Raw genomic sequence first — 25,582 nt, forward strand, 5'->3', positions numbered from 1 at the left:
ATGGTCTAGAACAACTAGTGCCTAATCTTAAAAAAGAAGCAGAGAATCTAGCTCCCTTGAATCCACGAAGGAAACATGCATGGTGGACATCAGAATGTGACACGTTCCATGAAGATAGACACCAAGCATGGTTAAAGTTTCAAACACATAAAACTGAAGAAAATGTCATCAACCTAAAAAATGAAAGAAAAAAAATCACTCAAAATGTTAGAAGAATCAAGAGAGGATTTCATAAAGATATTATAAAGTCTATAGGAGGTAATTATCATAAAACCAACTCCAGGAACTACTACAAAATCTTTGGGAAACAACTACAACAATATGAGGCCCCTACACTAATACTGAAAGATGAAGATGGAAGAATGACACACAGTAACAAGGAAAATGCAGTAATCATGGCAAAAGCATTTTACAAACTTCTGAATTGCGAGGAACCCAAAGAACCCTTACAAATCAACATAAATACCCCAATAAAAACCAAACCTAACAAACTAGACCCTCCAACTTTCCAAGAAGTAGAAGAAATTCTCAAAGAACAAAAAAATTATAAGGCATGTGGAGAAGATCAGGTTTTTGTTGAAATGTGGAAATATGCAAGTGACACAGTCAAGACCTCCTTACACATGGCTCTAACAAAAATTTGGGTAACAGAACAATTTCCCAAACATTGGACCACAGCTATCATCCACCCACTACACAAAAAGGGAGATAAGAGCAACCCAGACAACTACAGAGGCTTCTCTCTCCTAGATTGCACATATAAAATTCTATCCAAGATCCTATATGAAAGAATCAAGGAGCAATTAGAACAGGAGTTAGGGGAATATCAGGGAGGTTTCAGACCATGGAGAAGCTGTGCAGAGCAGATAATTAGTTTAAAATTGATTATGGCATACTACAAGAAACGGAACAAGCCTCTGGCAATAACATTTGTAGATTTTAAGAAGGCATATGACTGTCTCCACAGACCTTCAGTATTAAAAATTTTAAGAAATCTAGGACTCCATCCAAAACTAATTAAAATGATACAACTCACTCTAACCAACACCAAATCAAAAGTGAAGTTTAGAGGAGAAATTTCGGAACCATTCCTCATAAAAACAGGCTTAAGACAAGGTGACTGCCTATCACCATTACTTTTCAACTGTGCACTGGAATACATAATGAGGGAATGGTACAAGGACAATCCAAAGAGGATAAGAATTGGAAGTGCAAAAGATGATATTAGCTTAAACTGCTTGGGATTCGCTGATGATCTTGCTCTCCTAGCCAACACCATTCCAGAAGCCAGGCAACAAGTGAAATCACTACAAGAAATAGCACAGAAAGTAGGCCTTAGAATATCATTTGAAAAAACGGAGATTATGCTAACTGATCCACCACTTGCAAACAAATTTACAATAGGAGAACAGGAAATCAAAATTGTTGATAAATTTAAATATTTAGGCGAAATAATAATATACAATCTAAATGAGAAGCCATCATGGCAAAATAGAATAAAAAAACTGAACTATGCAAATTACGTTACCAAAACTACATACAACAAAGAAACCTATCTATAGATGCAAAATGAAAACACTATAAAACAGTTACACAACCAGAAATAACATATGCAGCTGAAACTATCTTCAAAACAACTAATACAGCAGAAATTGACAGAATACTAAAAACAGAAAGAAGAATAATTGGGACATGTATAAATAAACAGTATAAAATAAATGGACATTGGAGAATAGCATCAAATGGAACAGTACATAAGAAAATAGAACCAGTCATGAGCACAATCAGGAAGAAACGCATCTCATTCTTTGGACATCTGATGAGAACTCCAGAAAACAGAATTAGTAAAAAATTAATACAAAAATTGTGGAAAGCAAGAGCGACATTAAATGGATCACAGAAATTAAGGAAGATATAAAAGAACTTCAAATTACAGTAGATGACGTAAAAAACAAGACAGAGAAAACCAGAATACTGCAAGACCTGCAAACCAGACTACAAATGAAAATCAATAAAAGGAGTGCAGGAAAAGTTGTCTCAGATGAAGAAAGAAAGGAAATATCTGAAAGAATGAAGAAATATTGGGCAGACAGAAGAGTAAAACACCTTTCATATAAGAATAGCCTCTAATAATTATATTACCTAAATATATTAAGTTATTGTCGAACCAAATTGTATCCATCTGTAACAACTTGTTTAGAACTTTGTATTTTGACTACAGTGGTCCAATGAAGGCCATAAAACAAAATAAAAATAAAATAAAAAAGTCAAGCTGTATCTACAGAATTTTGGGAACATACACTGGTCGAAATTTCTTTATTTCAGGATAGGTGACAGAGGGATCTAAGAGTGAGTAATCCGATATAGGACGAGGTGGAATACGAACTTAGAGTTAGGACTACGAATGTCTTGGAAGTGTAGACGACAAAGAGTATGTGGTGAAGGAAGTATTGCACCACAATGATATCATACAATCGGCACAGCCACAGGAAGTCATTAACCATTAACTGAAAGAGCGGCTGTTGTTTCATTTCTTGAAGTAGCCGAGATCTCCCCACTAACAGAATGCGTTTGTAGGTCCGAATAACGCATAGTCTGAATAGGTCACGTCTTTTCCGTTGCATCAAAGGGTGCAACCAAGTGAGAAATTAAGTAGGCTAGTAACTGGTAAGCTCTCCCTCCATCATTGAACGCATCGAGAAAACGTTTGGTCAAAACGTAGGAGATAGCATAGAGACAACGGGCTCTGAGGCTACTGCAAGCAAAATTGAATACTGTCGTTACACTGGTCGGACGGAATGGGTGCGCAACGGATTGACAGTGCAGTAATGTGTTTGCTATGCTACCAAAATCTTTACTTGGCATGTTACAAGGAGCCAGAAGACTTCTGATCGATACCTTAACATTCATACAGCACCAGCCGTCGTTGCCAGTTTGTTTATGCAAGTGAGGTGAAAACTGTCGACGAGGCATAGTGCTTCAGTGCTGTTGCAGATGGAGCTCACAGCGGAATAGTTCCGCTGGCGTGCACTGCCCGCTTATATAGAAAGAGCTTGACCTTGGTTACACAACACGCTGATAAAGGACTTGGACTCTGCAGGCACCAGCAGGAAGGTTATCCCGTACGCGCGCTCTGGTCTTACTAGGAGCGCACGTACCCGCCGGTGCGCTAGCCTAACGCTGACCCATGCGAGTTGCATAACCACAAGGCTAAGCGCCCAGCAATAGTTATGTAAGTAAATAACCCCTTAATCTACTACGTTAATACAGCAAAAGAGGCGGAGTATAGTCTCAGTGAATCACCTCGGTATTTATATATGGAATCGGCCCCCCCTCGCGCATTGCCGGCTGGAGTGGCCGAGCGGTTCTAGGCGCTACAGTCTGGAACCGCGCTGCTGCTACGGTCGCAGGTTCGAATCGTGCCTCAGGCATGGATGTTTGTGATGTCCTTAGGTTTGTTAGGTTTAAGTAGTACTAAGTTCTAGGGGACTGATGACCTCAGAAGTTAAGTCGCATAGTGCTCAGAGCCATTTGAACCATTTGAACCCTCGCGCATTGCTGTAGAAACGCTGTTGGAGGGTAGACGAAATGAGACAACTTTTAGCAGAGTATAAGGTGCACGGTGAAGGAGCAATGCTTACGATACGGTGAAGCAGAGGTTATAAGTAATATTTTCGAAGGAACTGGTCCATAGGGTAGGTCTGGGCTGTTGTCTGTGCCATGATCATAGCCATTTAAGGACTTACTCAGTGTTCTAGGGGAGGCTGATGTCGTGCGTTATGGGGACGTATAGCGAAAGCCAGACACACGAAGCAAAGACGACCCTAGAGGGTGGGAAACGCTATTATGAGAACAGCACTGCATTTCGGTGCTATAGATGCGGAAACCCTGGCCGTTCATACGAGTTTATCCACGCATCCAGCCAAGGAACGTGGATAACTCTGACTGACAACGCTTGAAAAACAGGGGCAAGGTCAGAGCCGCTAGGCCAGTAATGTGTAATCACATAGTGATTGCTCCTGTTCTATTCATTGGTCTTGGTGCGGCTACCCCGCATGGTCTGAGACGTCACGTCACGGTCCGCGCGGCTCCCCCGTCGGAAGTTCGAGTCCTCCCTCGGGCAAGGGTGTGCGTGTCATCCTTAGCGTAAGTCAATTTATGTTAGATTAAGTAGTGTGTAAGCTTAGGGACCGATGACCTCAGCAGTTTGGTCCCATAAGAACTTACTACAAATTTACAAATTTTTTCTTGGTGTCAATTAATGATGAAACACTCTGTGCTCCTCTTGACCCAGGGACAACACATAACCAGCAATTAGCATAGAATGATATTGCAAGTTCCACTCCCTGTGTAAACTTCTTTCACATAAGAAGGCATTCAGTAGTCAGAGGGTAGCCAATCCTGATAAATTGAACTTTAGGATCTAGGGAGTCACTAGAAAATTTAATGTGTAGTTCTTCACTTAGCTGTCTCTGTATTTTCTTGATCCTTTCTTATCCGACATACGGCGCTCATTCTTAATTGAACAGTTTTTGTATGAAGTGCACCTTTAAATTTGCCACAGCATGTTGATGGCGTCTGAGGAGCAGATGACTAAGAGCATGAATGATAATTTTAGCTATCTGCCGCCTGAGCAGGCCGTACAGTTCCGTCTTGTTTCTCATTCATATCCGGATATGCTGACCACTGTTATTATTATTATTATTATTATTAATCTGTGATTTAACAACGCCCACCTCTATTCCTATTATTATTATTATGAATTTGTGATTGAACAACGCACTGAAAATCATTCAGTTGGACACCACTGCTGTTGGCTTGCCAGTTGTTCCCACACAGCCACTTGTTCATGCACAAATCTGGTCCAACATTGCTCAACTTTGGTGATCGAGCGAGAATCGATATATCCCACGGGATCAAATGGGGCTTGCAAAATTTAGCGAGTGCAAGGTTTAGTTTACTGGTAAAACTCCGGTGAGAAAAACTACCTTCTGCGGATGTAACAACGCAGATTGCTTCATAATCCTCAAGGGAGGAATTACTAGATCTTACCACTTTCAATATTCTTCACCTACATTCTTGTTGCCAACAGCGAAATGGAGAATATTGCCTGTCTTAGATTACCATACAGAGAACAAAAACATGATTTAGCAATCCGTTCGACAGACCAATTTTCATTTATACTTCTCTCGGCTTTGTACGACGAAATTCTTCATTGCTCTACCTGAACCGAGCTAATTATCAGATTTAGTTCTCAACACTTCAAGACATCTACAGCTTTTGCTACCAACTGAAAGCCATACAGATTTAACTGAATTCCGTTTGGGTTCCCAACCAGTGTGACTGTATAGTGCTATCTTTTAGACAGTACTTTTTCAGGTATCTAATTTATTTTGTCTATCACGATATATATACCAACCCCCCCCCCCCCTCCCAATGAACCATGGACCTTGCCGTTGGTGGGGAGGCTTGCGTGCCTCAGCGATACAGATAGCCGTACCGTAGGTGCAACCACAACGGAGGGGTATCTGTTGAGAGGCCAGACAAACGTGTGGTTCCTAAGAGGAGTAGCAGTCTTTTCAGCAGTTACAGGGACAACATTCTGGATGATTGACCGATCTGGCCATGTAACACTAACCAAAACAGCCTTGCTGTGCTGGTACTGCGAACGGCTGAAAGTAAGGGGAAACTACAGTCGTAATTTTTCCCGGGGACATGCAGCTTTACTGTATGGTTAATGATGATGACATCCTCTTGGGCAAAATATTCCGGAGGTAAAATAGTCCCCCATTCCGATCTCTGGGCGGGGACTACTCAAGAGGACGTCGTTATCAGGAGAAAGAAAACTGGCGTTCCACGGATCGGAGCGTGGAATGTCAGATCCCTTAACCGGGCAAGTAGGTTAGAAAATTTAAAAAGGGAAATGGATAGGGAAAAGTTAGATATAGTGGGAATTGCTGAAGTTCGGTGACAGGAGGTACAAGACATTTGGTCAAGCGAATACAGGGTTATAAATAAAAAGTCAAATATGGGTAATGCAGGAGTAGGTTTAATAGTGAACAAAAAAATAGGAATCCGGGTAAGCTACTACAAACAGCATAGTGAACGCATTATTGTGGACAAGATAGACACGAAGCCCACGCCTACTACAGTAGTACAAGTTTATATGCCAACTAGCTCTGCAGATGACGAAGAAATTGAATAAATGTATGACGAAATAAAAGCAATTATTCAGATTGTGAAGGGAGAAGAAAATTTATTAGTCATGGGTGACTGGAATTCGGTAGTAGGAAAAGGGAGAGAAGGAAACGTAGTAGGTGAATATGGATTGGGGATAAGAAATGAAAGAGGAAGCCGCCTGATAGAATTTTGCACAGAGCACAACTTAATCATAGCTAACACTTCGTTCAAGAATCATAAAAGAAGGTTTTATACATGGAAGAAGAGTGGAGATACTGACGGATTTCAGATAGATTATATAATGGTAAGACAGAGATTTAGGAACCAGGTTTTAAATTTTATGACATTTCCAGGGGCAGATGTGGACTCTGACCACAACCTATTGGTTATGAACTGTAGATTAAAACTGAAGAAACTGCAAAAAGGTGGGAAGTTAAGGAGATGGGATCTCGATTAACTGACTAAACTAGAGGTTGTACAGAGTTTCAGGAAGAGCGTAAGGGAACAAATGGTAGGAATGGGGGAAAGAAATACAGTAGAAGAAGAATGGGCAGCTTTGAGGGATGCAGTAGTGAAGGCAGCAGAGGATCAAGTAGGTAAAAAGACGAGGGCTTGTAGAAATCCTTGGGTAACAGAAGAATTGATGAAATGAGAAAATGTACAAATACAGTAAATGAAGCAGGCAAAAAGGAGATCAACAGAAAGTGCAAAATGGCTAAGCAGGGATGGCTAGAGGATAAATGTAAGGATGTAGAGGCTTACCTCACTAGGGGTAAGATAGGTGCTGCCTACAGGAAAACTAAAGAGACCTTTGGAGAAAAGAGAACCACTTGTATGAATATTAAGAGCTCAGATGGAAACCCAGTTCTAAGCAAAGAAGGGAAAGCAGAAAGGTGGAAGGAGTATATAGAGGGTCTATACAAGGGCAATGTATTTGAGCACAATATTGTGGAAATGGAAGAGGATGTAGATGATGATGAAATGGGAGATATGATACTGCGTGTAGACTGAAAGTCCTGAGTCGAAACAAGTCCCCGGGAGTAGACGACATTCCATTAGAACTACTGACGGCCTTGGGAGAGCCAGTCCTGACAAAACTCTGCCATCTGATGAGCATGATGTATGAGACAGGCGAAATACCCTCAGACTTCAAGAAGAATATAATAATTCCAATCCCAAAGAAAGCAGCTGTTGACTGATGTGAAAATTACCGAACCATCTGTTTAATAAGTCACGGCTGCAAAATACTAACGCGAATTCTTTACAGACGAATGGAAAAACTAGTAGAAGCCGACCTAGGGGAAGATCAGTTTGGATTCCGTAGAAATATTCGAACACGTGAGGCAATACTGACCCTACGACTTATCTTTGAAGCTAGATTACGGAAAGGCAAACCTACGTTTCTAGCATTCATAGACTTAGAGAAAGCTTTTGACAATGTTGACTGGAATACTCTTTCAAATTCTGAAGGTGTCATGGGTAAAATATTGGGAGCGAAAGGCTATTTACAATTTGTATAGAAACCAAATGGCAGTTATAAGAGTTGAGGGGCATCAAAGGGAAGCAGTCGTTGGGAATGGAGTGAGACAGGGTTGTAGCCTCTCCCCAATGTTATTCAATCTGTATATTGAGCAAGCAGTGATGGAAACAAAAGAAAAATTCGGAGTAGGTATTAACATCCAAGGAGAAGAAATAAAAACTTTGAGGTTCGCCGATGACATTGCAATTCTGTCAGAGACAGCAAAGGACTTGGAGGAGCAGTTGAATGGAATGGATAGTGTCTTGAAAGGAGGATATAAGATGAACATGAACAAAAGCAAAACGAGGATAATGAAATGTAGTCGAAACAAGTCGGGTGATCCTGAGGGTATTAGATTAGGAAATGAGACAAAGTAGTAAAGGAGTTTTGTTATTTGGGGAGCAAAGTAAATGATGATGGTCGAAGTAGAGAGGATATAAAATGTAGACTGGCATTGGGAAGGAATCCGTTTCTGAAGAAGAGAAATTTGTTAACATCGAGTATAGATTTAAGTGTCATGAAGTCGTTTCTGAAAGTATTTGTATGGAGTGTAGCCATGTATGGAAGTGAAACATGGACGATAAATAGTTTAGACAAGAAGAGAATAGAAGCTTCCGAAATGTGGTGCTACAGAAGAATGCTGAAGATTAGATGGGTAGATCACATAACTAATGCGGAGATGTTGAATAGGATTGTGGAGAAGTGTGTGGCACAACTTGACTAGAAGAAGGGATCGGTTGGTAGGACATGTTCTGAGGCATCAAGGGATCACCAATTTCGTATTGGTGGGCAGCGTGGAGGGTGAAAGTCGTAGAGGGAGACCAAGAGATGAATACACCACGCAGATTTAGAAGGACGTAATTTGCAGTAGTTACTGGGAGCTGAAGAAGTTTGCACAGGATAGAGTAGAATGGAGAGCTGCATCAAACCAGTCTCAGGACTGAAGACCACAACGGCAACAACTATATATATTACATTATACCTGCAGCGATATTTCGTCGGAACACAGTGCACGTTGAGGAGATTTTGTCGCGGTTGTGGGACATGGAAATCACATTTAAGCGCTGCTGAACACCAACATCGTGCTGTCAAAAGTATGGAAATTAAAATAAAGATAAAAGATGGAGAAAGGTTTAAGTAGTATTATTTAAATGGAAATTTTGCCCATCAAGGCAGACCAATCACAGTAAGACCGGTTTGCCCATATAATTAATACCACTTATGTATAAGCACTGTTACGATTCACAAGCAGGTGGTCATTTAGAGATATTTGAAACCTGAATAAAGATTTGGGAAAATTTTATCTGGAACTCTATGGATAAGGGGAAGGAAGAGTGGATCCAGTCTTGTAAGTTCTTTGTGACTGGGTAAACTAACAACGAGTACCCATCAGCAATCTTTGCTTTCAGAAGTTATAACGTCACTCATGGGGAGACAGTACCAACGAGTCGATTACGTAGTCCATGTCCCATGGTCGTGAGACGGAAGTACGTTCAGACTTGCGCGTGTAGCTAGATGTCTTTACCCACCCTCGTTGGCCGTTTCCGACGCGCTATACTACAGCGAATGGGCCCATTCGTTGTCTGCAGTTCATGTTTGACAGCTTTGGGCACTGCCAATACATCATCTGTGATAGACCCGCATTATTTGCCTCTACATTATTCCCTGACTGTGTTCTGAGGGGGTATTGCACATACTACTACGTCACAGTACTATCGCAACCCTACTTCAGCGGAACGAGTTAAGTGAAATCGTCAGTCTGGCCTCATAGCCTACCGCCACCGAGATCTTTCCCCGTGGGGTCAGTCCCGTCAGTGATTGGGCTTTGCCTTTGATACCGCAATACATGAATCTCACAACTGCCGTATGCTTGCGTGTAAGCCCTTTTCACCACCAGCAAATTTTTCTTCAAGTACTTAACTTTCGTTAGAAAAAAATCGATGAAAGGCTCATTCACGACTTTGGAAGTGGGAAAACCACACAATGACTGAGGAGCCCAGAGATATGACTCAGGGAGATGGCTAACAAATTTCAAACCCGGTGAAAAAAGATAACGTGAGTAGTGGGACAACCTTTGTGCCACCACTGTTTCCATTGTTGCCAGATGCATCCAAGATGGCGGCGATGACCTCATTCAAGATGGCGTCCTGTAGACTTGGCAACAACGTATGATACATCATCCAAGATGGCACCCATGATGTCAGCTGATGGCACAAGCACCATTATCCAAGATGGCGGATTTTGGCGGGAATTTGGAATTTTTTCAGGAAGATATGTCACGTGGGCTACCTCCATTAACCTAACACCCCTGCCCCAGGAAATAGCGGGAAGTTCAAATTCCATCAGGACAATGCAACACACCACAGCTATCTCCACTAAACTAAGAAAATGGAAGGAAAATTAGTCACTTGGGCTACCTCCCCTAACCTAAGTCATCTGACTGCCTTCTCCTCCTAGGAATTGGCGGGAAAAGGATTAGGCCTGTGCTGGACAGGATGAACGTAAGTCTTTATTTTGCAGGCAATCTTTATTTGAACAATTAGAGGCAGTACCACCATACCCATGACATTTCGAAGATGTTGGTTCATGATGGGGGAAAATGGCAGGAAAAGCACTCAGGGTGTGCTAGATAGGATGGACAAAAGTATTTATTTTGCAGGCAGACTTCACTTAAATAATCTGATGGAGTACCGCCATCTGCTCCATCCAACATGAGGTATGGAGTCCAACCGACATAGTACACTGTATTTCCACCATCCCTCCCATAATTTAATCCTAGATGGCGGTCTGGGAGGAAAAAATCGTGTGAAAATGACTCAGCCTGTGATGGGCTGCTGGAAAGAGGAAAGAGTGTACTTTATATTAACAGAATCCTCCGTCGGTTCTTGGTAGAACAACATTATAGTAAATGAAAAGCATCAGTTTGCTTTTGTTCTACAATATTACTTTTATTGCTAACCAGTTTTCGGCTTACAAGGCCATCATGTCTGAAGATGGCCTTGTAAGCCGAAAACCGATAGCAATAAAAGTAATATCGTAGAACAAAAGCAAACTGGTGCTTTTCATTTGTTATATAGAGTGTACTTTATTTATTTTCGAGCAATTTATTTAGGAACGGATTTCAGATTGTTTATTTATTACACTGATAAAAAATATACAATCAGACATGCTTAGGGTCATGCCACACAGCCTACAGACCTGAAAACTACTCGTAAATTATCAAAATAATACGTGTTAAATGCACTGCAAACACACAAACAACTCCTAAATTACCGAGAAAATGCACTACACAGCACACAGACATGCAAACTACTCGTAAACAATGCAGTACACTGATGTGCAGAGACGAAATCAACTCGTAATTTGTCAAAATAATGCAGTACACAGCATACGCACCTGCAAACTACTCGTAAATCACCGAAATAATGCGGTACACTAAAATGCAGACCTGCAACTTAAGCGTAAATCACTGAAATAACGCATTCTTAATGCTCTGCCAACATGTTCACAACGCTTAAACAGCAGGAAATAATGCAGTGCGCAAACACTCATTGAATGTAAAAATTCTTTCAAACTTCGTCAATGTATCAGAGGTTCCAAGGGCACACGTCAGCCACTGCCAGACGCAAGACAATGCGAGCCGTCACTCACACGCCGCTGCCGCCTACAGCAAGTAGAGTAATGTCGCGTTTATTTTCGGGTATCCAATTAGAGTTCCTCGACGTCACAGAACTCCATGGCATGCTCACATCTGTCCCATATCCGAAACGCCTCTGGGCAGCACGTGTGTTTACTGTTGCTGACACTATACCTGATACTGACATCACAGATCGCGCTATTAAAATTTGTTCCAGAATGGCACAGGCTGCTTTCTGTTAGCGATCCTAACCAGCCGGCCAGAGTGACTGAGTGGTCCTAGGTGCTACAGACTGGAACCGCACGACTGCTACGGTCACAGGTTCGAATCCTGCCTCAGGCATGGATGTGTGTGATGTCCTCGGGTTAGTTAGGTTTAAGCAGTTCTCAGTTCTAGGGGACTGGTGGCCTCAGAAGTTAAGTCCCATAGTGCCCAGAGCCATTTGAACCATTTGATCCTAACCAGACATATGAGCTGCATGTAGCCGTGCACAAGTACCCAATGTGGCTGACACATCACTGCAAAACGTCCGCATAGCAACTCACCGACTAAAATGTTCTCAGTGTTATGCTAATGTCACATAGTTATGTGTAATAAGAGCAAAGTCGACCTCTGCATAATTGTATAGTGTCCCAGAAATAGTTAATAGTCGTTTTTGTAGGTGTTATCATGTCTTAATTTGTCTGCATGGAAATTCTTGTCCTAACAGAACCTGTTTACGAAAATAGTGCAGAATAATGCTGAGCGCATTTCTACCGATGGTCCTAACGTGACACCCCATCTATCATGTGTTACCCTTCCTGGAGATCGTTAAGTCCTGCTTCGAGTAAACATCTCCGAAAAGCAAACATTCTCATTCCTATGTAGAGGCTCCTACATCTCAGCACAAAGGATGTCTTCTGCAATGAATGGAGCATTATGATTGGTTCATATTGAATTTACCAGCTGAATTACTGATGCAGCCAGTGTGGAAGCACCGGCCGCCTTCCTTTTTTCCTTTCTGCAGATGAGACTTTCAGCAGTAAAAATGTATTTTGCACAGATCACCATATTGCACTGACAGTTATAAATTGCAAAGTGGCCTATAGATCGTCAAATATGGAAAGAATCTTACTTAATTACGCTGCTCAGCCACTGAGGACAGGATCTCGAATAATAGAGCGTGAAACCGACCCCAAACCCAGCAATATATGACTGCATACTGTGCCAATGCAGAAAAAATACAATTCGTATATTGCGCCATACAAAAATCGCCCGTTTTACATCATTCGTACAGTTATCGACCACCAGAGACTCGTACATACATCCCGCGAAGACAGACAGCATAGTATATACTCCTCGCAGCACTAGATATTTTCCCACAGCCGAGGATCACAAGTCATCACCTCCCAACCCTCAGTGAACCAAAGTCGCTCTCAGATCTGTTCTAAGAACAAATGTACTTTTGCATGGTTTGCCATAGTATTATACGATTTTCGCAGTACTTCGCGATATCAAGCACACAGCAGTATCCTACCAGTCACTCATGCAACTGTAAGGAGGCTGTTTATGTTTTCTTGTTGGCAACGTTACGTAGCGCTCTGTATGAAAATCACTGGCTGTGCTGTGTGCAGTCTGTGGCTAGTTTGCATTGTTGTCTGCCATTGTAGTGTTGGGCAGCGGCAGCTGGATGTTAACAGCGTGTAGTGTTGCGCAGTTGGAGGTGAGCCGCCAGCAGTGATGGATGTGGGGAGAGAGATGGCGGAGTTTTGAAATTTGTAAGACTGTCATGAACTGCTATATATATTATGACTATTAAGGTAAATACAGTGTTCGTTCTGTATTAAATTCTTTCATTTGCTAACTATGCCTATCATTAGTTAGTGCCTTCTGTAGTTTGAATGTTTTATTTAGCTTGCAGTAGTGGCGCCAGCTTTATTGCAGTAGCTCGAGTAACCAAGATTTTTGTGAGGTAAGTGATTTGTGAAACGTATAGGTTAATGTTAGTCAGGGCCATTCTTTTGTGTGTCAGTTTAAGCACAGTCTTGTATAATTGTTCAAAAGGGGACGTTTCATATGTCGACCCTTAGCCGAGGATACCTCACTGGAATCTTCTGATTTTTTTCTTGTAGTTTGTGTAATTAGTGTAGCTATTGTTTATTGCTAGCGCGTAATTGTAGAGAGAATCTCCTTTGTAGTTGCAGTCTTTCATTGTTGTACAGTAAAACAGTTGTGGCATGCATGTAGATATGCACCAAGTATTTCGCAGCTGCGCTTGCAATTAACTACATATTATTTTCAGTGCTATGTTAATGTGTTCTCTTATTTTTGCTCTTCAAATTGTGCTTTTCTGTGTTATCGTGTGAAATATTGTGACAATAATGGCGTGTGAAAAACGTAACATTAGGCACCAAAGTAAACTGAGAAATAATAGTGACGACGAGCGTAGCTTGCCAGCACCACTGTGTAATGAATTAACAGACGTTCAAAGTAGTAATTTGGTAACTGTGCATAGGGAAATGGAGCAGGCTGCAAACAATGGCGTAGACAGTGAAACAGGTAGTGAACAGGGAAGCATTATCGATCGATCACTCGGCAACAGCTCGCCTCAGCAATCCGAAATGACAGGACACGATTTTGCAAATACTGTAGATCCAGGTTTTGCGTCCTCACCGTTTTCTCAAATGAGTCAAGACACATTTTCCGCTTATCAAAATGTGAATGTTGTCGGTGCAAATTCACTGCCGAAAAGCACTGAGGAACATGTTTCAGACACCAGTGCATTGTTATTACAATTAATGCAACAAATGGGACAAAAGCTTGAAAAGTTAGACACAATGGAACAAAATCAGAGACAAACACAGCAACAGTTAGACACAATGGAAGTAAATCAGAGACAAACACAGCAAAAGCTTCAAAAGTTAGACACAGTGGAACCAAATCTTAAAAACTTAGACACAGTGGAACAAAATCTTAAAAAGTTAGACACAATGGAACAAAATCTTCAAAAGTTAGACACTACGCTTGAAAAAACACGTGAAGATTTAACTACTGAGTTACATAACATCGAATCGAAATCTCAAAAAGTCTGTAATGACGCAAAAACACAAATTTGTGAGCATTTCCATTCTATTTTTTCGCGTCATGAAAATGCATTACAGAATCACGAAGCAGCCATAAAAGAACTGCAAACTGTTGTTCATGAAAATCACGACACCTTGCAAGCTAAAATTGATTCAGTTGCATCTACCGATTCGGTTACGCAACTTGCAAAAACTCAAGATAACTTAAATGACACAGTAGATACGATTTCAACACAAATGGACACTCTGAAACTTGGTTCAGAAAAACACACTGAGGAAATAAGTACACTATCGGAGAAAGTAGCCGAACTTTCGGATCAGTTCACTAACTTATCTGCAACGGTAGATGATGATCTGAATGACACAAGACCTGTAGCCATCACTTACACAGAAGAGTATGAACAAATTAAGAAAATCAAACAAAATCAGAATCAAATCAATACGCAATACAAAAGAGAAATCCGGGAAGTACAAGATCATTTGGCACAAGTAATACAAAAATTTCATATTTCAGAGGACACTCGCGCTCCAACACGGGAAGAGGGACTTAGAAATACGGAACACCCACAAGATAATAACACAGGACACTTCGGGAATTATGAAAGAAATTGGCAAGGTGCATTGGATTTTGAGATGGAACCGCCGACACGACGTAACAATGACAGATATGCTACTCGCCGACACAATGATTTTGACTATAAGCTGTTTATTACTACACATAAATTCAAAACATTTAAGAATTCTGCCAACGACATTCATCCACAAGCGTGGCTCCATCAAATCTCTCATTGTTTTCCTCCCAACTGGTCATTGGAGCACAGGTTAGAATTTATGTGTGGCTACTTGGAGAATGAACCAGCTGTAAGAATGCGATCGGTCATTCACGATTGTCACAGTGAAGGAGAATTTTATCATGCCTTCCTCTCAGCATATTGGTCTCAAGCTACACAAGACCGAGTAAAAAACATAGCATCATAATGATGAAACATTTCGAACAATCTGAATTTTCCAGTCTTGTGAAATATTTTGAAGACATGTTGCACAAGAATCAGTACCTGCCAAACCCATACAGCCCCTCAGAACTCATCCGCATTTGCTTAATCAAACTGCCTGAACATTTACGACATATTATTTTAGCAGGACGTTGCAAAGACGACATTAAAGCTTTTCAGGGACTGTTACAAGAACTGGAAATTGACACTGACATTCGCGGAACGCGAAAACAGGAGCACAACAATTACAGATCACATTCGTCACAATTCCGCGATGACAGAAATAATACACAACAAGGCTATTCTTTCAACGTAAATCGTGACCAAAACAGACATCACCCGTATGGCAAACGTTGGCAGAGTAGTAATAATTACAGGGAAAGATCACCTCTCCACGGTAATGACTATCACAGAGACAATCAGAGAAACAGACAATATGGGAACCAAAACAATTGTTATTACGGGAGACAGAATAACTTTAGACGCAACGGTCCAGCGCACAGTTACGATTCAGGGAGAAATTCTCCACCACTTAACCGACAAGAAAGAAACTGCAGGAACTACCGACATGACGACAGACCTGAATTGCATCAGAACTGGCGGGATTGAAACAGAGCAGGGCCCTCTCGACAAAGTGAATTTGTAGAAGTTAGGTCTCCAAACACCAATAACGACGCCAACAAAGAGACAATAGGCAATGACTCATACCGCTGGCAGGCACGAAACGTACGTATGAAACTAACGACGCAGCTGCCGTAGCTAGTAATTACGTAAAAATGGAAGACATTAGGGACATCTTACTCCAGGAACACGACATAAAATATAACAACAGTGCATATCCTGTGATTCACATTACTGTAAATGACGTAAAATTTACGGCAGTACTTGACTCTGGCAGTCCCATTTCAGTAATTAGTGAAACAGCTTTTAGCAAATGCAACAAATCGAACGATTTCCCCACACTTCCGTTACGTAAGATTAAATTACAAGGCGCAATCTTTGGAAAAAGTGTAGATGTACGCCAACAAACCAATTTAGAATTCTTTTGCCAAAGCCACAGCTTCTCTATGAACTTTCTTATTGTTCCATTATTGTAGACGGAAATTATATTGGGAGTAGACTTTTTGAATGAATACAAAGCAATCTTAAACTTTCGCGATGCGGAAATAAGTTTAGAGAAGGGATGGTAAGTCAATAGCTTTGAAATTTGAAGATTGGCACTCAAACCATGACGAGGAAATTAATCGGCTTTGCCTTCTGTTAGACAACAGTTCGGAATTTTCTACGGAACTAGGCACTAACAATCACTCTGCAAGTACTGACAGGGATGATATCGACGGCATATTTGAAATTAATGAGTTAATTCAGAATAAAATTCAAACAATTGAGAATTGTAATGACACTGATAGGCAGGACCTTTTTGAGATTTTACAAGTACATTCCACAGTTTTTACTCATAAAACAGTAACAATCAAGGGATTTCAATACCAATTTCGTGTTCGTGAGCATACTAAATTTTGTGTTAGACCATATGTAATTCCAGCACATTATAGGGACCGTGTTAGAACAGAAATACAATCTATGCTTGACGAGGGCATTATTGAGTCTGCAGTAAGCTCATACATCAATCCATTACATGTTCTTGAGAAGAAAAATGGATCGATCACGCTTGTCTTAGATTCGAGACAAATTCCTGAAACAGACAGGTCGCAAACGTTGGAAGAACTTCTTCAAAATTTTGATGGTGTAAAAGTGTTGTCTTCCATTGATCTCAGATCCAGCTTTTATCAGACCAAACTTCATATAGAATGTAGAAAATACACAGCTTTCCTTTGTTTCGGCGTTTGTTATCAGTTTCGGAAACTTCCCTTTGGTTTGAACATTTCTTCAGCAGCATTCATTCGCGGGCTGAATTCCATATTACCTGAGTTCTTAAAACGTCACATGACCTTATATGTGGACGATATTCTAATAGCAGAAGCTTCATGGGAACAACATAATCGCATCCTCAACAGTTTGTTACGTATTTTTGCAGAATCTGGAATTACAGTTAACTTGGAAAAGTCTGAATTCGGTAGGTCAAAGGTGAGGTTTTTGGGACATATTATTTCTTCTGAAGGCATTCAGCCGGATCCTGAAAAGTTAGAAGCAATCAGAGCCATTCCAGTTCCATCCACAAAAAAACAAGTCCGCAGTTTTCTAGGTCTCGTAAATTTTTACCGTCGTTTTCTGAATATGCAAATTCTTGTTACACCAAAACTTTGTTCTCTCACTGGAAAAAATACTATTTGGAACTGGGACGAACAAGCACAGTTGGAATTCAATTCTTTGAAAGAATCGCTACTCAACGCGCCAATACTAGCTCATCCAGATCTGTCACAAGATTTCTGCCTTAGCACGGATTCTTCTAAAGTCGGTCTTGGTGCCCATTTATTTCAAGAAGCCACAGAAAATGACACTACTGTTCAGAAATCCATTGCTTTTGCTAGCCGAGTGCTAACAAAATCTGAAAAAAATTATTCCGTTGCTGAATTAGAAGCTTTAGCTATCGTTTGGGCATTTAACAAATTCCGTTTCTTTCTTTCTGGTAAGCACCTAAAAGTATACAGTGATCATCGTGCATTACAATTTCTTCTGTCTTCAAAATTAAATCATGACAGGTTAAAACGTTGGGCATTGTTTCTGCAAGAATTCTACTTCACAATAGTCTACATTCCCGGCAAGGAGAACATTGTTGCGGACGCACTGTCACGCGCACCAGCTGGGCTTGAGAAAAGTAACACAGAAGGCAACCTCGAGAAAAATTTCAGTATTCTTTACATTCAGAAAGTCGCCTTTGAAAACTTCATCACCACATCTTTAAAGGATATTTCTCATGAACAAGATAAAGATCCGATTTGGAAAGACATCAAGAGCAAATGGCATGAAAAGACACACACTCAGATTCGGCATTATTATCTGGCTAGAAACAACATACTGTTCAAACGCTGCACTGTTGATGACAAGCTATGGGTACGTTGCATTCCTGACGATTTTGTTAATAAGCTCATTTGGTACATTCATTTCAGCTATGCACATTTTGGCCCACGAAATTGTTATCATATTCTTCGAACTACTTGTTATTTTAACAATATGGAAAAGAGAATTCGAAGAGTCTTGTCTATTTGTAAACTTTGTCAAAAGGCGAAACCATCTACTATCTCCCATCGTGCTCCGCTGTTTCCTATCATTCCTTCTAAATTAAAAGAATTTGCTGCTGTTGATCTCTTGGGACCGCTTGTCAGAACATCTAATGGATTTTCGTACGTTCTAGTCGCTGTTGAACTTACTTCAAAATTTGTTTCTTTCACACCGTTACGTAAAGCCACTGGACGGTCTGTTTCCAACGCCTTTCTTAAAAATTTCTTACGTGAAGTTGGACACGTTAGTACAGTCATTTCAGATAACGGACCGCAATTCAGATCTGCTGTTTGGTCACGCATGCTTCACAACCATAAAATCAAACCTGTTTTTATTTCAATGTACTCACCACATTGTAACCCCTCCGAACGGAATATGAAAGAAATCAATAAGCTTTGCAGACTTTATTGTCACAGAAAACATCAGCATTGGGACAGATATTTACACTTATTTCAAAACGTGCTGAATGAAGTGCCTCATGACTCCACTGCTTTACCACCTACTCTTGTACTGAAGAATGAAGAACCACCGAACAGAATCAGAGAGCTTGTACCTTTCCCGAATACATGTAAACTTCGACACAAAGACATAATTGATTTGGCTATCAAAAATATAAAATCTGCAGCAGACAAATGGAGAAAACTACACAGTAAAGAAAATCCAAAGAAATTATATACTGGTCAGAAAGCTCTCATTAAAGCTCATTCATTGTCACATAAGAAGAAACACTTGAGTCACAAATTCTTTCTAGTTTACAATGGACCTTACAGAATCCGACGAATACCACATGATAATTGCGTTGAAGTTGAAACTCTGCGTACTAGGAAGAGTAAAGGTTTACACCACATTTCACATGTAAAACCGTATATTGAATGATAATCTGCTTTTTAACTTTGTCTTTGCCATAAAATTTTTCACTTCACATTTCTAGTATGCTTTGTCAGACTTAGAATCTGTTAACATGCAACAATGTTTGAAGTTAAATATCCAGTCAAGAACCAAGAGAACTTATTTAAACGGAAATTACGAATGCATTGTTATAGTGAACAGACGACACAGTGTTGTTATTTGTACATTCTTGCTTGTTAGTTGCACGATTACGTAACGACTATCAGGCTTACATACATAGAACATGTACTGGTCCTGCTAATGAGATTTTAGTGCAACATTTTGGTTTACTTGAAAATACATTATGGATTCAAGGTGCTTTCTGAGAGTTACCAGATGACACAGTGGTTAGTTTATTTGACAGCTACACGACTATATCACGACGCTACTAATGTGTGACATAAATTACCTTGTTGCTTTTGCGGTGTATCTGTTTTATATCTGCACAGTTTTTCTGAATTCTTCTGGAAAGTAAAACATATTTTAGTAGTAACTTTTGTGGTATAGCTACAAGGAGACAGCCTTTTCTGTAGCACAACAATACGCTACAGCACAGTACTTTCTTCATCACGGCAATAAGCGTAATAACTAAGATATCTATACTCAAAGCATTTCACTTTTGTTTATCATGAGGTAAGTACATTGACTTCTGCAGAGCTTAGCTTTCGGAGGGCGATAATTACGACACTTCCACAGAATTATCTTACAGCAAGACACACATTTAGCGCTACAGGACACGCATTTGAGTGATTAATTTTGTACTTACAACATTTATTTTTAAAGATATTTGAAGTACAATGATACGAAGTTTTTCCGTGATACATTTCTTTCCATTGCAATAATCTGTAACACCTGAGGGTATAATTACATTAATCCTCAGGGGGGTACACGCCTACTTAGTGTACCATATGTTTGGCAAGCACAAGGAGCCGTAGCTAGTATGGTATTTGCTTGTACAACTTTACACATCGGTACCATATTTCTCTAACACAGAATTACACAGCTATCTGATTATTTGACAGAGATAAACATTTTTTTTACTACATCAGTGACAGATGTTTACGCAATTACACAGTTGGATAACTTCACACTTATGAAACTGTATTTTGTCTGTACTTTGTAAACTGTGCATATTTTTTCGGAACCATTGTGATACTATGAGAGCTTTGAATGATGTATTTGGTATGGGATCATGATTTTTAAAGTACGTTTGAGGCAGATGACACCTTTGACATGAGCAGAGAATATTTATTTTTTAGGTTTTGAAATTATTGCAGAAAGCTATGACGTTTTTGAGAGTTGACTGAGGTGTTATGATATTATTACGACGACGATGAGTATTATGCTGCTGAGGTATGTTTATGATCAATAAGCTGATGCTATATGAGGAATTTGATTATGCTACGTATTTATTATGTTGAAATATTGAAGAAGTGTCTGCGAATATGTATATGTGTTATAAAGCAAGGAATAATGAGTAGTGATTAGGGACTCTGATTTGTGGAAGAGGATGTTGGAAACCAAGAATCGTACTTTAGAATTATGAAATGTGTGTGCATGTGTGAATGTATTACAGTGCCAACGAAAAATTTTTTGGTCACTGTTATACCAACAGGATTTTGTTTCTACAGATTTGTAATGCAAATTCTTGACCTGTGAAATTTTTAATATGAGACTGCCACTGTAGGGGAAACTGCTGTCGTAAATATTTCAGTAAGAAAGCTAAGTGACCTTGACGTAATGCGTTTTGGGCGCCCAGCTGAGAGATAGCCGCCTGACAAAAGAAAGCCATTAGGTGGAAAAAAAAAGGAGAGGCCATTATCCTCACTATTGACATTCCTTTGTAGAAAGCATCGCAAACACGACACGCTCAAACTTGAAAACATATGATAACACTTTGGAGCTCTTAATTTATGATATTTACTGAAATGCCTAATGAAATGACGAGAAATATTTTATGTCTATACACCTGATTATGACTACTGTCTTTCCAGTTGACAGATATTTTTTACTACCCTATGAAATGCCATATGGCTTGCTTTATGTATTTATTTACTCATTTTGTTTAATATCTGGTTTCTAGCTACACTGCAGCATTGGTTAAAATAAAATTTTATAGATGTACTAATATAAATATTTTCTGTCTACAGATCGAGTAAATAATAATTTTTTTCAAAAAAGTGAGGGAGCACAAAAAGACATTTACCTTCACAGAAATTGCATTCATAATTTTCTTTTCAAGTACTTGATAATTTTTTGTAGAATAAGTTGTGGTGCACCACTTTAATTACATAGACATTAAGATGCAATTATACATTTCTTTTATCTGGATTGATGTCTTTAGTGTACTATTTTTTCTGCTTGAGCTTTTTCATGCTTAGGTACACGTTATAGCATTTGCTGCTGCTGTTTGCCAGGCATAGTGCTACTGAATTTTAATTTGTGTTGTTTTCCTAAGCCAGTTTACTACTGATTTATTTTTCTTGTTTGCTGCTCATTGCCTTATATTAGTTGTAATTTATGCTGCTTGCTTCGCCATTTGTATTTTTGATCACTGCTGTTTGTGTTAATTGTTTTGTGCTGCTGCATTGCCGCATTCCTTAGTTTAGCATCTGAGCTCAGTAGATTTAAGATAGTGTAAAATGGGGTAGGCTATATAAGAGAACAAGTTGTGATGAATTGGAAGAAATGCATTGAGAAGCTATAAGAATATGGTTTGCCCAAAGAAAAATGTATTTTGAAAGAGAATATGAACCAAAAAAGTAGGATTTAGGGACAACAGTTTAGGTAGGATTTTCTTGGAAATAAATAATGAGGTAAGAAGTATGTGAACATATATATACAGAAAGCATGCTTGGATAGGATTTTTTTGGTGGAAACAAATGTTGAAATAAGACGATAGATCTATGGAATGAAGTTTTGGGTTGAACTGCAGTACCAAATGTTACACTGAAAACAAACCCTGTCCTTTCCTCCTGTGTTATTCTGGTATGTGTTTATGTACCCTTGTGTATTTGTCTTTTTCCTGTCTTTATGTGTTTCGCTAATAAGATTTATGTTGTAGAGTCTTTAAAATACTATGTTATTTTCTTTGTAAAGATGTTTATACATTATTTATTCTGTTCTGTCTTAATGTTCATGTGTGAAGTTGGTGTTTCGAAAGTTATTCTGATCTTTTATGTATGTACTCATGTCATAATTCCTGTAAAACTGACGTATATGTTATTTCGATTCTTTTGTAAAGCCTGTACTACAAATGTTATCTGCAATGTTATGTTCATTAATGATGTATTTTGTACCTTTGTTATTGTATTCTCATGTTATAAAATTGTAATTGACACCAGTTCATCAAATTAAGCAACTTGTAAGTTACATTTCACTGCACACGTTTCTGTTGGTCATAGTATATGGACAATATGTGAGAAGTAGGGACTGATAGTGTTTGCACATGTGTTAATGATTCAGCAAGGGACTGGATAACAGCATTGCTGGTTCTAAGGACAATTACAAAAATTTCGTCAGTGGACAAGTGGTGGATTATGGACTTGCTATATTTTCCGCAAGACTCTTCGATGGTGATTTTGCACCTGCACAGTTGCAACAGATGGCTGCTGGCCGTCTCTACATGGACTACAGTGGGTCTGCATCTTTGTTGACCCAACAATACCATTATTTCTACAAGGACTACAGTGGGTCTACACCTTTGCTGACTCACCAGTACCATTATTTCTACAAGGACTGCAGTGGGTCTGCACCTCTGGTGGCCCACCATACCGTAATCTTTACCAGGACTACAGTGGGCCTGCTCTGTGATGACCTACCTACCAATACTCTTCAAAATTACGACTGACTCTGCTGTGGGTTTGCTCTGTTGTGGCCCATTACCTGTCTGCATGTCAAGAGTCAGCACTGTCTTTCCATTGGAAGGACAACACTACTTCTTCAAGACAACATGGAAATCCACTACTTCTGTGTCCATTTTCTTTTACTGCTCAGACTTTGAGGAAAACTGCTATTTTCCTGTGATGAACGATCAGGACTGTGTTTATGGACTGTGAGAAAATTTTAGCTTTTGACCAACATTGTATCAATAAGTGTGTGCATTTGATTTCTTTGTTATTGTAATTATGTAAAATTTTATCAAATTATTATTGGACACTGCCCAAAACAATTTGCAAAATTTTTTGGGGGGAGCATTGGGGCTATGTAAGTAGGCTGTTTATGTTTTCTTGTTGGCAACGTTACGTAGCGCTGTGTATGAAAATCACTGGCTGTGCCGTGTGCAGTCTGTGGCTAGTTTGCATTGTTGTCTGCCATTGTAGTGTTGGGCAGTGGCAGCTGGATGTTAACAGCGCGTAGCGTTGTGCAGTTGGAGGTGAGCCGCCAGCAGTGATGGATGTGGGGAGAGAGATGGCGGAGTTTTGAAATTTGTAAGACTGTCATGAACTGCTATATATATTATGACTCTTAAGGGAAATACAGTGTTCGTTCTGTATTAAACTCTTTCATTTGCTAACTATGCCTATCAGTAGTTAGTGCCTTCTGTAGTTTGAATGTTTTATTTAGCTTGCAGTAGTGGCGCCAGCTTTATTGCAGTAGCTCGAGTAACCAAGATTTTTGTGAGCTAAGTGATTTGTGAAACGTATAGGTTAATGTTAGTCAGGGCCATTCTTTTGTAGGGATTTTTGAAAGTCGGATTGCATTGCGCTAAAAATATTGTGTGTCAGTTTAAGCACAGTCTTGTATAATTGTTCAAAAGGGGACGTTTCACAATGTAATTCCAAAGATATAGACTGGAAATTATTTCTCTACAAACCCGAAACTTTAGCGAGGTGGAGCGTGCTGTAAACTAATCAGTAACTAGAAACTTATCCCATCTGCGTAGATATTTATGTAAAGACATTTGAATTACCCGGCGGCTGCGCCAAGCGGCAGCGCCGAATCATACAGAGGTGAAGGGCTTTCTGCGGCAGCTTTGGACCTGGATAAGGCTGCTCAGACCACTCTCTAAGTTGCTTAAAAGCATACAGATTCGTGTCATTTGTAATTTGAAGAAATATCTGTCCGAGCTTTGTGTCAATCTTGATTCTTAATGTGGTTTCTTTTTTCTTTTTTTCCATAGACAAAGTTGATAGCGATACCTGCTTTTAGGATGTTCGTAATTGGGCCATGGTGGCTGTTGACTGTCAAGAAAAAATTGTTCTTTCTCTAATAAATATTCTGAAGCACCACTGAACAGTGATAATGTAACTGTGGTGAAACATATGTCTGTTAAGTGTATGGGTCTCACAGATAACGAAGACAACAGTAAAAAACTCAAATTACCTCTCGTTTCCTAGTTAAAGGAGTTGCATTTTATTATAATTATGCAGATGAAATATTCATTCTGTAGTGGAGTGTGCGCTGATATTAAACTTCCTGGGAAATTAAAACTCTGTGTTGAACCGAGACCCGAACTTGGGACATTTGCTTTACCCGGGCAGATGCTACACCAACTGAGGAATCCAAGCACACTGCGCTGCGGACTGAAAATTCCATTCTCAAAACAGCCCCCCCCCCCCACCATCTCTCTGCAGTATCCTTTCTTCCAGAAGTGCTAGTCTTGCATATTTTACAGGGGAACTTCTGCTAAGTTTGGAAGGTGGGACACGAGGAAATGGCGGAAGTCAAGCTGCTAGGACAGGTCCTGAGTCGTGCTTGGGTTGCTCAGTCGGTACTGGCAGTGTAACTCAGCGTGTGCGGTCAGAGGGCTAGTTCTGCTTCGAGCGACGAGCGGGAAGGTCCTTGTATATTTCACTTGTCGCACCGTCGCTTTTGTGAACATTTCCTCATTTGTGTTGTTCTGTCTGTCGAGTGAGACGCAGCGCCTCCGCTCCATCTTTGTGGTCGTCTACTTGCAGAGGCGTTGGCCTCTGCGCTATGACTAACATAGTTTCCACGTGTATTTCACGAAAAGGTACTGTGGGCTTTACTTTTGATTAAAACAACGTGACATGTGCATCCCGGGAGTCTAGAAATCCACGATTGGCTTGTCGGTGCAATTCATGTGAACTCTGATCAGGTCCACACCGCTTAGTTGGATCCAGACGAGTACGTGTTTTACGTGAAATTTATGGGTCCTCTC

The sequence above is a fragment of the Schistocerca americana genome, chromosome 5, assembly GCF_021461395.2.
Source record: "Schistocerca americana isolate TAMUIC-IGC-003095 chromosome 5, iqSchAmer2.1, whole genome shotgun sequence".
NCBI lineage: Eukaryota > Metazoa > Arthropoda > Insecta > Orthoptera > Acrididae > Schistocerca > Schistocerca americana.